Raw genomic sequence first — 4922 nt, 5'->3', positions numbered from 1 at the left:
TTGAGGAATACTTTGAACCAAACATGGAAGAAAACATGGAAAATCATCATGAAGAAGAGATTCACAACCATGGCAGAGGAGGTGGAGCAAATCATGCTGGGGAGGATAGAAGAGTTTTGGGCTCTTACATTAATCCAAACCCAGGCAATTGTCGAAGTAGCATCCAAAAGCCAACAATCCATGCCAACAACTTTGAACATAAACCATAGCTCATCACCCTTGTTCAGAACAACTGTTCATTTGGAGGAGGTGTTCAAGAAGATCCCAACCAACATTTGACCACCTTCCTGAGAATATGTGACACAGTGAAATCTAATGGTGTTCATCCTGACGCCTATAGATTGCTCTTATTTCCCTTCTCACTTAGAGACAAGGCAGCCAAGTGGCTGGAATCTTCCCAAGGGAGAGCTTGACAACTTGGGAGGATGTGGTGAACAAATTCTTAGCAAGATTCTACCCTCCTCAACGAATCAATAGGCTGAGAGCTGAGGTTCAAACCTTCAGGCAACAGGATGGTGAGACTCTGTATGAAGCATGGGAGAGGTTCAAAGACTTAACAAGGAGGTGTCCACCTGACATGTTCAACGAATGGGTCCAGCTGCACATTTTCTATGAAGGGCTCTCTTATGAGTCAAAGAAGGCAGTAGACCATTCATCTGGAGGGTCCTTGAACAAGAAGAAGACCATTGAGGAAGCCATAGATGTTATTGAAACAGTAGCAGAAAACGACTACTTCTATGCTTCCGAAAGAGGGAACACAAGAGGAGTGATGGAGCTAAACAATGTGGATGCTCTGTTGGCCCAAAACAAGCTCATTACCCAGCAGCTGGCTGACCTCACCAAGAAGATGGAGATGAACCAAGTAGCAGCAATCTCCACTTTATCAACAACACAAGAAGGAGTAAACCACGAAGCAGAAGGGAGTCAGGAGCAAGCCAACTACATTGGGAATTCACCAAGGAAAAACTGTGATCCATACTCTAAGACCTACAACCCTGGATGGAGAAATCACCCGAACTTTAGGTGGGGAGGTGAGCAAGATCAAAACCAAGACCAGAGACGTTACAACTCCAACAACAATGCAGCTCACCAACAATTCACCCAGAGGACATCTCATCACCCCACAACAACACTTCTCCACATACTTATCAAAACCAAAACTGCACATCTGCTCCGAACCACTCATCAATTGATGATAGACTCTCTAAGATTGAAGCCTTACTTGATGGAATATGCCAAGAGATTCAAGAAAATAAGGTGTTCAAAGAGGAGGTGCAAGCCAATATTAAGAACCAGGGAGAAACCATTAGGAAGATGGAATTCCAGGTGGGATATTTAGCCGAGAAGATTCCCAAACCTACTGATAGCTTCCCAAGTGACACTGAGAAAAACCCCAAGGGAGAAGCAAAGAAAGTAAAATGGGAAGATTGCAAAATGGTCACTACAAGTGATCAAGAGATTGAAGACAATCAAGGCAAAAAGTGCAAACAACCTGAAGACAACTCAACAAAGGAGGAGGATAGAGATCACAAAGAACCAGAAATCTCACAACAAGAGCTGCTAAAGCTCTATGCACCATTCCCTCAACTGCTCAATGGTGCTGTGGGAAAAAGAATATACTCAAGGTTCCTAGACTTGTTTGCATCTCTGCATGTGAACATACCATTCATCAAGGCAATTCAACAAATGCCTGCATTCATCAAGTATATGAAGGAACTTCTTCTAAGGAAAAGCTCACTCAAGGGAGGGCAGACTATAGTGATGAACAAGGAATGTAGTGCACTTATTCAGCCTGAGCTGCCTACAAAAAGAAGAGACCCAGGAAGCTTTCATATCCCTTGTGCCATAGGTGAAACTATGTTCGAAGGAGCACTATGTGATTTGGGGGCCAACATCAACTTACTACCTTTATCCCTGGCGAAGAGGCTGCAGATTAATGAGATAATGCCCACAAATGTCATTATCAGACTGGCTGACAAAACTCAAAAGCAAGCAATAGGAGTGGTGGAAAATTTGCTGCTAAAGGTTGGGAAGTACTTTCTCCCAACAGACTTTGTCATTCTAGACATGGAAGAGAGTCATACTCACCCAATCATATTGGAAAGACCATTCCTAGCTATGGCCAGAGCACTTATCGATGTAGAGAAAGGGGAGCTAATATTGAGAATTCATGATGAACGACTCAGCTTCAATGTCTTCAACTTCTCACAAGAAACAGATCAAAAGGACAAGGAACTAAGCATAAATGATAAGGAGACACTGAAGGAGGAGACAAGCACTGAAGCACAGCTAGTTCATTCTGAAACCCCCTCAACTGATAAACAAGGAAAACAGCAACTGCCACAGCTCAAAGAAAAATTGGAGGAACCCAAACCTCTAGAGGCAAGTGAAGACAACATCACAACTCCTTGGAGAAAAGAGGTCACCAAGGGGAAGGCAACCTCAAAAGAAACAAAGAAGAAGGTACCAAGGAAATGGAGGAACAAGAAGATCCCTACGGAAGATTTCTCTCCAGGGGATAGAGTTGTCTCATCTTACTTCCCAGATATTCCTCCTAATCTCCCTACTGTACCATCTTAGTTACCTAAGGTCTTCACTATCAACAGAGTTCTTTCCTTGGAACATATGGAGATCATTGACCCAACCAATGGATACAAATCCACAGCAAGAGGGGAGGACTTTAAGCACTACCAACCACCATGATGAAAGAAAAACGTCAAGCTAGTGACGATAAAGAAGCGCTTCATGGGAGGCAACCCATGTTTTATATGCTTTCAGATGATAATGAATAAGTCAATCTTTATGAGCTTCAACCCAAACTTAACAAACAATTGGTGAAAATCTTCTTATGCAGAATATAGTGAGGAACAAGTTTGGTGTTCAAAGCAAACCAAGTTGCATGCTAGTCTTGGGAACTTTGAACACAAAACTTTCATCACAGTGCTTCAAACTAAGTTTGGTGTCACCCCATGGTGCCACCAAAATGCATATAAGGAACCACCAATAGTTAGTTAGTTAGTTGAAATTCATAAACAAACAATCAAATCCTTTCTTTCAATTTATTCTAGCCGTAGAGTTTTAATTTTCTTATATATTAATTCCCTTATTTCAAATCATTATAGGAAAGGAAAAGAAGCATAAAAAGGGATTGTTTGGACAATTAAATGGGGGAGATTTCGCCACTTAATGAAGAGCACTACACACATGTCTCAAAAGGGAACGCATGGGGAAACGTTGCCATGCAACATTGGAAAAAGAAGACCCTTGAAGAACGAACCAATCACTCTCATTAAAGTGATGATCCTTGTCTTTCCTTCATACACAACCCCATCCGTTCATCTAGTAAACATTCATGCAATCCACACCCTTCATCCACTCATGATTTTCTTATATAAGTGAACCTTAGTGCATGCTCACTCCTCTTATTCAAATTCCCACTCTCCATACTTCTATTGGCACACTAAACCCTTCATCACAAATTACTTTAACCAACCCACTCTTCATCTATCCGAAACCTCAAATCTCCTCAAACAACAACTCAAGTCATGGCATCATCAAGCTCAAAGAGGCAAAAGAAGAAGGAACCTATGGTGAGTGCTCCCTTTGATGACAAGAGATTCAAGACTGCCTTTCATGAGCATGAATTTGAGCGGATAAGTGCCAGAAAGATATTGCCAGAGTTAATCTTCCAAATCAATGCCAATGAATCACCACAGATTTGGAGAAAAATCGAACAGAGGGGGTGGCAATTGCTCACCAGTCCAGAGGGGAAGATCAATGGAAACCTCATCAAAGAATTCTATGCAAATGCAGTTAGGGAGGATAAGACCAAAGCCCCAACCTTCAAAAGCTATGTGAGAGGAAAGGAGGTGGATTTCAGCCCAAGTGCCATAACAAGAGCTCTTCATTTGAAATCTCCTCATTTTGATGAGGAGAGTTATCAGGCAAGGATAAGTAGAAGCCCCGATAAGGATGAGCTCTCAGAGATAGCATCAGATATCTGTGTCATAGCCGCTGACTGGGAGAGGTACTCAGATGGGAGACCAAAATTCATAAAAAGGGGAGACCTTCACCCTGAAGCCAAAGGGTGGTTTGAGCTTGTAAGGAGGTCCATCCTACCAGCTGCTAATAATTTAGAGGTCAACATCAATCGAGCCACTATGGTACAATGCTTAGTACAAGGTGGGGAAATCAAAGTGCATGAGCTCATTGCCGAAGGGATTCAAGAGTCAGCTGAGAAAGCTGACTCAGGTGCCAGACTTTGGTACCCCAGCACCATTCTCCGCTTGTGCAACAAGGCCAAGGTAATATTTGAGGACAGCAGCCCAGACTGGGTGAACCCAGGGAGGCCAGTCACACTCGAGCGAATGGTCTATACCACACCGGCTCAGCAACTAAGAAGGCCACATATAGGAAGGCAAAGGGCCCAGGAAGGAGCTCACCAAGAAGAATACCATCAGGAAGAATATCAACAAGAAGAGCATCATGACCTAGCCAACTTGAATATGACTCACCTTCTAAGAGCCATTGAAGATTTAGGACAGAGACATATGGAAGGACAAGAGCAAATACTGAACCGGCTGAGTCAACAGGAAGCATGGCAAAAACAACAAATGGAGCAGCAGCAGGAACGCTACTCCCAGCTAACTCAAGCCATCAACCAAGTGAATGAGAGGCAAGAGCTTCAAGAGAAGCACTTGCAAGAGCTCAACCAGCGGCGGATAGCCCAAATGAAAACTTTCAATGAGTTCAGTGTACTCAATGAAGGAAGGCAACTACATAGGGAGGAGTTCTATGTAAACACTCAAGCCGAGTTGAACTACATGACCAGTAATATGCATCATCTACACTATGCCATCCCCACATATGATGAAGTCCAAAAAGAATTTGTAGAACAAGAAGAGAGGAAAGTGAAACAGCAA

At 42.9% G+C, this 4922-nt stretch overlaps 1 non-coding gene across 1 annotated transcript; it reads right to left on the bottom strand.

Moving 5' to 3' along the window:
• Window positions 1-475: 475 nt before the first annotated feature.
• LOC148545750 (small nucleolar RNA R71) lies at window positions 476-579 on the bottom strand. The gene has a single exon (XR_015901989.1). It is a non-coding gene; the product is annotated as a small nucleolar RNA R71 (small nucleolar RNA).
• Between the last annotated feature and the right edge of the window lie 4343 nt (window positions 580-4922).

Source organism: Arachis ipaensis, chromosome B9, assembly GCF_059453495.1.
Source record: "Arachis ipaensis isolate K30076 ecotype BB chromosome B9, ASM5945349v1, whole genome shotgun sequence".
Lineage (NCBI taxonomy): Eukaryota > Viridiplantae > Streptophyta > Magnoliopsida > Fabales > Fabaceae > Arachis > Arachis ipaensis.
This window is presented reverse-complemented; position numbering and strand designations above follow the sequence as displayed.